Below are 10,631 nucleotides of genomic sequence, written 5' to 3'. Positions count from 1 at the left end.
GCCACTTATCATCCCAGTAACCAGGCTGTACAGCTTTGCAAGGGTGAGACCAGCTCCGTACCAGGCTGAGTATCTTTGGGCAAGTCCATCAACCTCTCTGAGCCTCAGTTTCCTCACTTATAAGGAGTGATGATAACAATAATAATATCTTCTCCCTTATAGGATTGTGAGAGTCAAATGATATAGTACATGAAAAGGCCTTGTGCCTACAGCAATGATATCAATAAAATAAGAAGAGCCATAGCTGGTAAGAACGCTAGCACGTGTCAGGCACCCATCTAAACACATCCCATAATTAGGCACTGAGCCCCATTTTATAGATGAGGGAGCCTGGCACAAAGAAGTCAAGCAACCTCCAGTTTCCCACGGCCAGTGAGAGGTGGAGCTGGCCTTTGGACCCAGGCAGTCTGACTCCAAAGTCTGTTCTCTCTTTGACGCTCTGCTGCTGCCTTTATCATTGTTGTCATTATCCTTGTTTGAGGAATAAGGCTGTGTGCTTCATCACCACCACCACCATCACCATCATCGTTACTCGGGGTAAATGCACCAGCCAGTGCTTGGAAACTGGACTCTGAGGCATCTGCTATGTGGAGCACGGGGGAGGGTCCCTGGTCATCTCCGACCCGCTATCTGCCATGGGAAGAGAAGAAACTTATTGAGATGGAGGTGAAGTATGTGGGTTTTCTCACTCATCAAAATTCTGGAGGTGCAAGGAAATGTGTAGGTAACAGGTTTTTAAGACAAAAAGTTAATAGATGCTAAAAGAGACTGAAAATGGAGCCCTGCCCCACCTGCTTCCTCAGGCTGTGCACTGAGGGGGACAGACAAGGGGCTGCCTGTGTGATAGAGGAGGACATCCCTGGTTCCCCATGCATCAAGTGTCCCTCTGCACTGACTGATCCCAGAAAGGAAGGCTCTTGAAGCCTGAGCTGAAGGGTCGTCAACCCTCAGCCTCTCCCCCTCTCACTAGTGGCCATAGCAGCTCAGCAGCAGTTCCTCCCAGATTCACCTGGCCCCTCTCAAGCCAGCCTCAGGGGTGTGGCCTGCTACCCCTCACCCTTCCAGGAGTAAATGCCCAGCCAGGTACTTGTTGGGCCCCAGCCTCCCTCTACTTCTTTGATCTTCTCCCTCTTCCTGAGGCCCACTCCTACAAAAAGACCAACTGGGGCTTCCTCCGTGCCCACCCGCTCTCCATCCTGCCCTTGAGCCCCATCCTCAGCATCCTGCCCTCACACCATCCCCGTGTCCTCCCTAAGAGGATGCACCCAGGAGGCCTGTCCTAGACCTGCCTGAGGGCGGTTCCTGCTCCATAGACCTCACCCCCAAGAAAAACTAGCATCTCTAGTTTCACACCCAGTTGTGGATGAGCTCCAGAGCAAGGGTCAGGTCCGTGTGGCTTTTACGAGGGGAAGAGTCAGGGACCTGTTGACCTTAGGGACAGATAAAAGCTTTTCCTAAGCCACCACCCTCTTGAAATGGGCTTTTCTGTTCCAATACAGGTTCCAAACTGGTTTGCAAGGTGAATGAGTGGCACGCGGGGAGTGAGGGCAGACTACAAAATGCTTAGAAACCCTCCTAAGCTGGCTGGGGGAGGGGAATGCGGTGGGGATGTTATTCTTCACCTTTTCCACTTGCCTTTTGGGGAACGTGTCTCTGCAGGAAAGTGAGTCTCTCACCCGAGGGAAGATCTCAGCTTTAAAAAATTTAGTGCAATTCTTTTTATATCAAGCTGTTATATTTAAAGTATTCAAAAACCTAGATTTACATCGTCTTGGTTAAATTACTCATCACCAATCTCTCATCTACAACGTTTTTTTTTTTTCATTTTCTGAAGGTTCAGTTTACATGAAGAGGTTCTAGTTTTTCTCCAGTCAAGTATGTGCTCATTTATATCGTGAGTGTTTTAATTGTGTATCCACCTGCCTGGATAAACAATCTGTGAACATCTCCACTGGCCCTGCTACTGGTCCACACAGTCTGCTGGGAGCTGTGGATGCCTGGGTGGGCATCCTTCTTCCACAAGAAAGTATAAACTCAAGGGCCCAGAAATGCATCTTGGTTAACAGCCAGCATGTGACAGGGAGTAATGAAGGAGATCAGACTACCTGGAAGGACAGGTTTGCGAGAGCAACACAATTTCATTTAAAAAGTGTTATTAACGTCTTCCATTTATTGAGCACTTGATATGTATTAGCCATGTGTTTACTGTATGTATCTTCAAAATAATCTAGTGATGCAGGCATCAGGCCCACTCTCTGGCTGAAGAAACTATGGTTCAGAGAAGTTGTGACTTGGCAAATGTCCTACCTGATAACCAACAGCCAGGTCTGTCTGACAACACAGCCTTAATGCTGTATGTATGTGCTTACTCGTTGATACCGACCTCGTTCCAAACAGACATGAAGGCAACTCTGAGAGAGTTGCATGATACGGCAAAGCAACCCAAATAACAATACTGAGGAAGGTGTGTTAAGGGAACTCAGAAGGTACCAGGGTGTCTTGCAACACACGGAATGGGCTCCAAGCTTCCTGCAGCCAAAGCAGAGAAAGCCCGATCATGTGCCCAGTTGTTGGTGTTGGTGGCATAGCTACAAATCAAAGACAGACTAGGTCTTCCCTGGTGGCTCAGTGGTAAAGAATCTCGGGTTTGATCCCTGGTGTGGGAAGATCTCACATGCCTCAGAGCAACTAAGGCCATGAGCCACAGCTATAGAGCCTGTGCTCTAGAGCCTAGGAACCCCAACTACTGAGCCCATGAGCTCCAACTACAGAAGCCCGGCACCCTGGAGCCCGTGCTCCTCAACAAGAGAAGCCACTGCAATGAGAAGCCTGCACACCAGCAATTAGAGAGTAGCCCTTGCTCCCTGCAACTAGAGAAAAGCTTAGCACAGCAACAAAGAACCAGCACAGCCTAAATAAATTTTTTTTTTTTTTAAACCCAGACCAAGGGCCCAAAGCAGCACAATTTTTTCCGACTGTCCAAAACCATGTATCTCCCAAGTAACCTCTTAGGAAGGCTTGAGTGTAAGAACAGAACACCTGAGATACTTCAGCAGCCCTGACACAGCATGGCCAGGCAGGTGGCTCTGGATTGAGAGTTTGGGGTGGGGGGTGCATGCTGGGTCAGCCCTGCCTCTCCCTGAGCTCAGCCATGACAGCTCTCTTAGACTGGGTTCCCCGAGTTGTGTGCAAACTTGACAGTGAGTGCAAGGAAGAAAAAAAGGCAGGACTGAGCAGAGGGAGAAACTAAGCCTGACTGCCGTTGTACCTGAGATCTCAACAGTTCTCCAGGGAACTCAGGAGCTGAGATGGCCCCTCAGAATTGTCCCAAACAGTGGCCTAAGGGCCTGGGCTTGGAGCCTCCTCCCCCTCAGCTGGTCATGGCCACAGGCCAACCTCTGGGAAGGGGCTTAACCTTGAGAGATGTAGGTCACCTCCCCCGAGGGCAATTCCAGGAAGGGACGTGGCTGTGAGACAGTCACAGCTCCATCGAGGGGATGGTGGTGCCAACCCTAAAGACTTGGGCTAGGCAGACCCCACAGCAGCCACTGCACAGAGCTCCTGGGCACAGCCTTCGTGACTGAGTGCCCCGGCACTCCGTAGGGAGCTCTCCCACCACAAAGCTCTTGGTGGGGACTGACACATCCTCCAAGGACACAGGCCTCTCGCCTGGGCTTGGACAGAGCGGACCCTGGGACCAGCCAAGGCGTCCCGGGAATATAGCATTGCCTGTGCTCTGACACACCAAGCAGACAGTGCTGGAGCCCCTGGGGCTGCTAGGGTTACGTGGGCAGCCATTAACTTCAGCCTGGAAACTGCTTAACACCCACCGAAGGTACACCTACCTACACATACGCAGCTTCAAAAAGTAAAGGTCCATCAAGCGCCCGCCTTTAGCAGTATTATTGCTTCCTGGTGAACTTGCCAAGGTAAACTATTTGCTAAGCATACGAGGAGGAGGCAGGGTGAGTTGGGTGGTGCCGGTGAGAGGAAACCTTCCAGGGTTGGGAGAAGACAACAATGGCCTGAGGCTTTGCAGTTTGCTGGTGCCGTGCTGCCTGAGAGAGTCAGGAGGGATTACGGGCAAACCCTGCTGGGGCGGCTGCAATGATTTGGGGAGGCAAGACGGGGGCGGGAGTGTAGGCCTAGGACAGCTGAGGGTCCGAGGCCCCAGGGAGGGGTAGATGAGAAGGGCCTGGCAGGACACAAGGGAGAGATGAGGGCGGGGAGGAGCAAGGCAGAGCAAGGGAAGAGTTCAGCTCTGAGCCGTGCCCGTGACAGTTTTCCTTCCCAGCGAGGAGTCCTCCCTGATTGGGGTCCGGCAGGCAGCGGCTGGCACCTGCCTGATCACCAGGCAAGAAGGCGACAGCAACCTGGAACTTGTCTTGATGGAGGTCTGCTCTCGGAGCCCCGCGGAAGGCAGAATCCACAGCTCCATTCAGGTTCCACTTGGTTCTACCCAGCCTCGCCTAGCTGCCCTTGCCGCGCAGCTGTTGTTGGTTTGAAGCCGATTCAATGAACTCTTTAAATAGCTGCCCTAATGGATAATCAATCATTTCAGAGCTTTAATACTAAATCGGGCTGTTGGACACATCTGGGGGCAAAGCTGCTGTATCCGAGCCAAAAACAGCCCTTTCTCTTTTGCTTTGCAAAGCAGAGTGTGTCACATTAAATACCTAATGGCCTAAGACAGGTCCCTGGTGACCTGAAATAAAGCTGAAGAGGTAGATTCTCTCTGAGAGCCTACAAATTACACATGTAATTTGCAGATCTTTTAAAATTAGGCTCTTCATTGAAGAGCCTAAAGGACAGTAAAATAGAACCTCATGTTAATGTTTAATATAAGCATTTACTATAAACATTTTTTAAGTCAGGTTAAAATAATATAAACACAGTAGCCCTGGTTACATTTTAATCTAAATTAAAAAGATCCTGTCAGGGAGATAATTTAAGATGTGGGATAAAGTTTCCATTGACAGATCTCCTGGAAACTCCCAAGGAGCCCACCTTGAATCTTCTCTCCAGGAAAACAGACCATCTGCAGAGCTAGCTGAAACCACAGCATGAACCTTAGCATTGCTGGCTGAGCCAAATCCACCTCAATCACCCACAGGTTAACCCAACCAGGAGCCCAGTCTCTAAGGCAACCCTTTCCACGGCCCTGACCCCTGCAGACTCTCATCTCGGGGTTCCCTGGACACCACACTCTCCCAGTCACCCTTCTTTCCACTCCTTAGGTTTCTCCATGGAGTCTGTTTCCTTAAGCCTGAATGTCCGTCATTCCTGGAGCTTGTCCTGGCCCTCTTTAGGCCTCACCCTATGCCTTCCCTGGGAGATCTCGTCCACTCTTTGGCTTCAGTTACTGGCCACCTGTGAGCTGGCCTCATCCACTTTTCCGTCATTCCTGGAGCTTGTCCTGGCCCTCTTTAGGCCTCACCCTATGCCTTCCCTGGGAGATCTCGTCCACTCTTTGGCTTCAGTTACTGGCCACCTGTGAGCTGGCCTCATCCACTTTTCCACCTCTCTCTTGACTCTCTCCCTTACTGTGCACGTCTGTGTTCCACAGCACCTCAGTCACCAGGATAACCCTCAGGCACCTCAACCTGCATAGACTCACCATAAACATCCACATCCATACCACCTCTCCCTTCGCGCTCATCCCATGCTGAGCCCTCACATCTGTGCAAGTGGCCAGGCCTCCTCCCAGGCCCATCTGTCCCTTGCCCTCCATGTCACACCACCCCACCAGCTCTCCAGATTCATCATCTCTGCTTCCCCTGCCACCATGTCCCCGGGTGACTAAGGCGACCGGGTCCTGCTTCCTCTGAGCCCTTCCCCTCCCGCAGCCCATGTGACCTTTGTAGAGCACAAAGGAAACATGCCACTCTCTCCAGCTGATGGCTGTGGGATCTGGCTGTGGCCTCGTCTCCTGCCACACCCCAGCTGGCTGGAGCCGAGAGCCAGCACTCTCCCCTGAAGATTTTGGCCCATGCCGTTTCTTCTGTTTCTCTGTGTGTGCTCTGTCATGTCCAGCTCTTTGCAACCCCATGGACTGTAGCCCGCCAGTCTCCTCTATCCATGGGATACTGGATAGGCAAGCATACTGGAGTGGGTTGCCATGCCCTCCTCCAGGGGAATCTTTTTCCCAACCCAGGAATTGAACCCACATCTCCTGCGTCTCCTGCATTGGCAGGCGGATTCTCTACCACCGCACCACCCGGGTTACTTGGACACAAATCAAGAAACAAAAGTCAGGTCCCATATGTGGGAGCCTCCCACGTCTTGGAGGGTCTGCCACCAGGAAACCTGACTGCCATCTCCTAGATGCCATCAGTCGGGGTGCTAGTGCAGGAGAGACCAGGCTGGGCCTATTTCATGAGCAGGGCTGCACAAAATTGACCAGAGATGGGGCCTTGACTTAATAAAGAGGGGACACAGCTGTTCCTTATCTTCTCAAAAAACACCCTTAAAGATCTTCTCCAAGTTTTTAATAAAGAGGAAAGCCAGGATTTTCCTGTCCAGGCTGAATTTTCAAGATACTCTATCATTCCCCCAACACTTGCTCAGCTTCACAAAAGCAGTTAAATTACCAAGTGCCCTTTAAAATGTCCTTGTGATGGGGATCTCGCAGATACTTGTTTATCTTCTAGCTGCAAGGCCTTCACAGGTCACCCAAGTCCATTTGGCAGAGCCCATCAGAGTCTGGGAACGTCTGGGGGGCCAGAGGTGGGGAAGAAGGCCAGAGCAGGGGATCTGTCTCCGGGCCAGGTCGTGGTCCAGAAGCACCCTCCATACTGCCAGCAAGCCAAGCCAGGACACATTTGTCTGCCTCTCAGGTGGAGAGTGTGGACGGGCTAGTGGGAAGGTTCTCAAAGGCCCACAGGCCTGCACCTTGCCAGGCAGCACCCAGGCCACTAAGGACAGCACCGAGACCAGGGCTCTTCCCCATTCTGCAGGTGAGGGAAATGAGGTTCAAGGGGTGAGGGTACTCACTCCAGGCTTCTGGTGTGGAGTGGCTGGTCAGAGATTCTCAGCCAGGACCCCGGTCTGCATGGCCCAGGCTCCACCCATTCAGTCACTTGCATGTCCTTGAACTTAAAAACAGAAACTTAACACACATCGGGGAGAGTAAAGGGGGGGATTATTATTATGAGCTGTTTCTGAAGGAGGATTAAATCCCTTTGGGGATCCATTTTAATACACCGCCACGTTTTCGTGACTAGCCTGGATTTCTCTGAGTCCACTTATCTTTTTATAGTTTGACCTTTACACAGGAAAAACCTCAATGATTACGGAGATGGATGTATTTTTCTGAATGATTAGGGAATGAAAAACAGAGCCTGTCAGCATTAGAGTCCTTCAGGAGTGATCTTCCCTGGAGGATGGGGTTCACAAAACCACCCCTTATGATGGGGCTCTCGTAGCTGCGATTTGTCTTTCAGCTGCAAACACCTTGCTGCTCATGGTCTGCCCGTGGAGAGGGGGTAGGAGGCTTTGTCCCGAATTCAGGGGCAGGAGTGGGGCTGGTCCCCCCCGCCGCCACCCCTCAGACTTTCCAAGGCTGTGGAGGCTGAGGCAGGAACATCGGGCCCCACATTGAGCTGATGGGGCAGTGCCAGCATCAGCACTGCCCCAGAGGGCATCACCTGGGCTCCAGCCCAGGGCACCCACTTGTTGTCAGAGAGCAGGCTTTCCACACACACCCCTGCCAGGAAACCGCAGGAAGCCAAGGGTGACGTGGAAAAAGCATTAGCTGTGTGTCTGGGACAAATCACTTCAGCTCTGTTTTCTTTTCTATAAAGTGGTAAAGATAATAATTACTTGCAGGATTGTTAGGAGGTAAAGGTATTTAGGTGGGTGAATATACAGTAAGATTTCCCTGGTGACTCAAGTCAGTAAAGAATCTGCCTGGAGACCCAGGTTCGATCCCTGGATTGGGAAGATCCTCTGTGGCATGAAATGGCAACCCACTCCAGTATTCTTGCTTGGAAAATCCCATGAACAGAGGAGCCTGGCGGGCTATCGTCCATGGGATCACAAGAGTTGGACACGAATTAGTGACTAAACCACCGTACACAGTAAGCGCTCAGTAAATGGGGTTTCATTCCCTGCTCAAGAACCTAAACTTTTAAAAACACTTCCTAACATGTACCATACACTGCCCTGCCTTCTTTTTTAAAAAATTAATTTTTATTGGGGTATAGATGATTTGCAAGGCTGTGTTAGTTTCTGCTGTATAGCAAAGTGAATCAATTATATCCACTCTTTCTTAGATTCTTTTCCCATATAGGTCATTACAGAGAATTGAGTAGAGTTCCCTGTGCTATACAGTAGGTTCTTATTAGTTATCTATTTTATATACAGTACTGTGTATATGTCAGTCCTAATCTTCCAATTTATCCCTCCCTTCCTCCATAGTAACCATAGGTTTATTTTCTACATCTGTGACTCTGTATCTGTTCTGTAAATAGGTTCACTTGTACCTTTTTTTTGGATTTAGATTCCACATCTAAGTAATATATGATATTTGTCTTTCTCTGTTTGACTTACCTCACTCGGTACGATAATCTCTATTGTCCATCCACATCTCTGCAAATGGCATTTTTCATTCTTTTTTATGGCTGGGTAATATTCCATTGTGTATATGTACCACTTCTTCTTTATCCATTCCCCCATCGATGGACATCTTTGTTCCTTCCATGTCCTGGCTATCATAAATAGTGCTGCAATGAACACTGGGGTGATAATACATGTATCTTTTTGAGTTGCCCTGCCTTCTTAAGCAATGGAGATGGAGTATTATTCCACAATGTCTTCGTAACTCTAGATCCTCTTTATGAAAATGTGGCAGTCATACACTGTCAGTCTTCAGTGGGAACCGAGAGCTTGGCCAGGCCAAGCCCTCCCCATCATGATCTCACACGTTAGAGATTTGCACTGTCATTTACCTTGTGCTTTTTCCTCTTGATTTTGATTTTTTTAAAAAGTTGAAACCAGGTTAAAATGTTGATCAGAACTATGTGTTATATAAAAGCAAGTCAGCTCTTGGCGGAGGTGGGGGGGTGAAGGATGAGGGAAAGGATAGTTAGGGAGTTTGGAATGGACATGTACACTCTGCTATTAAAAGGATAATCACTCTGTTAAAAAGGATAACCAACATGGACCTACTGTATGGCACATGGAACTCTGCTCAATGTTACGTGGCAGCCTGGATGGGAGAGGGGTTTGGGGGAGAATGGATGCATGTGTATGTATGACTGAGTCCCTTTGCTGTTCACCTGAAACTATCACAGCATTTTTAATCTGCTATATCCCAATACAAAAGTTTAAAAAATAATAAAATAAAATAGCCTGAATTGGAAAAAAAGCAAGCTGGCTCTGAGTGAGGGTTTCAGGGTCCTCCCCTCTTATCGGGGGCAGTGGCAGCCATTATGACTGATTACTTCTGGATTCACAGCTATGTTTGGGGAGGTACAAGTGGCTGGAAATCTGCTGAATGTCCTGATCCTGACTGTTTATATGTTTGGTGTTAGGTGGTCTGATCACTTGTGGGACTTGAGGGCTGTCACCCAGGCTGTGGACTTCCTCCCCGCCCATGCCCAAGGGCTGTGTCTGGCAGCCAGAAATGGCAAGTATCATGGCACTGGGGCATTGGGCTAGTGGGGACTCATGGTTCTATGAGGTGCTATGTGGGGAACCCTGACTGTCAGTAAAATGTTCCTCTATGTCCTCACCATCCCCTCATTCCTCGTAATCTGCATGCCATCCCCATCCCTCTGCCATTCCTCTCCTGCGCAGCTCTGCCCGTCACCCCAGCCTCCACGGGATGCACTTTCCCAGCCATCTCCTGCTTCATCTCCTCCCTCCTGTCACCTCCTCTAGATGCATCCCGATGCATCACTGCTTCTAGATGACCGCCCTCCCCTCAGCACTACCTTTGGCTTGTTTCTTTGCTCAGCAAATGCCCCTTAATTCGCTCAGTCGTGTCTGACCCTTTGCGACCCCATGGACTGTAACCCACCAGGCTCCTCTGTCCATGGAATTCTCCAGGCACAAATACTGGAGTGGGTTACCATTCCCTTCTCCAGGGGGTCTTCCCAATCTAGGGTCTCCTGCACTGGAGGCAGATTCTTTACCATCTGAGCCAGCAGGGAAGCCCCTTGGCTCTTCATAAACTTTCTGCTGCAACCAACCCTCACCAGCCTCCTGCCTCTGTGGCTTCCTTGGTCCAGGGCCATTTTTGCAGCTGCCAGTCACCTTCTTGAATTCATCATGTCACAAAGCACACTTCCTCCACACCCTCATTCCTACTCAAGGCACACTGGCCTCCCAGCCACCCTGTCTCCAAACCTGGTGATGCGACTCCTGAATTCCTTGGGTCTGCACATCACTTCCACTTCTACCCCCCAACTCCTACCCTCTGCACTTCCTGATGGCCATCCACCTGCCCTGGGGTCTCTGGGGTATCAGAGCCCCTTCCCGTGGGTACTACCAGGACAGAGCAGGGAGGGAGCTTCATTTCACAGAGTCAGAAGTCAAGATAAAGCTTGGGGCTCACTTTAGTCACCCAGCTGGTTTTAGAAGGATGCTCTGCATGTTGGCTGTGCCTTCCTCTGCTGCTGCCTCCTCCT

General features: G+C 50.2%; 1 long non-coding RNA gene across 2 annotated transcripts in view; it reads right to left on the bottom strand.

The window, feature by feature from the left end:
* Nucleotides 1-134: 134 nt before the first annotated feature.
* Nucleotides 135-10,631, bottom strand: part of LOC102404702 — a 43,086-nt gene continuing 32,589 nt past the window's right edge. For both annotated transcript variants that reach the window (XR_006546356.2, XR_006546357.2), the window contains exon 9: nt 135-630. This is a non-coding gene — a long non-coding RNA (uncharacterized LOC102404702). The remainder of the gene's footprint in view (nt 631-10,631) is intronic.

This window comes from Bubalus bubalis, chromosome 18 (assembly GCF_019923935.1).
Source record: "Bubalus bubalis isolate 160015118507 breed Murrah chromosome 18, NDDB_SH_1, whole genome shotgun sequence".
In the NCBI taxonomy this organism is placed as follows: domain Eukaryota; kingdom Metazoa; phylum Chordata; class Mammalia; order Artiodactyla; family Bovidae; genus Bubalus; species Bubalus bubalis.
Note: the sequence above shows the minus strand (reverse complement) of the source record. Positions and strands in the feature narration are given on the sequence as shown.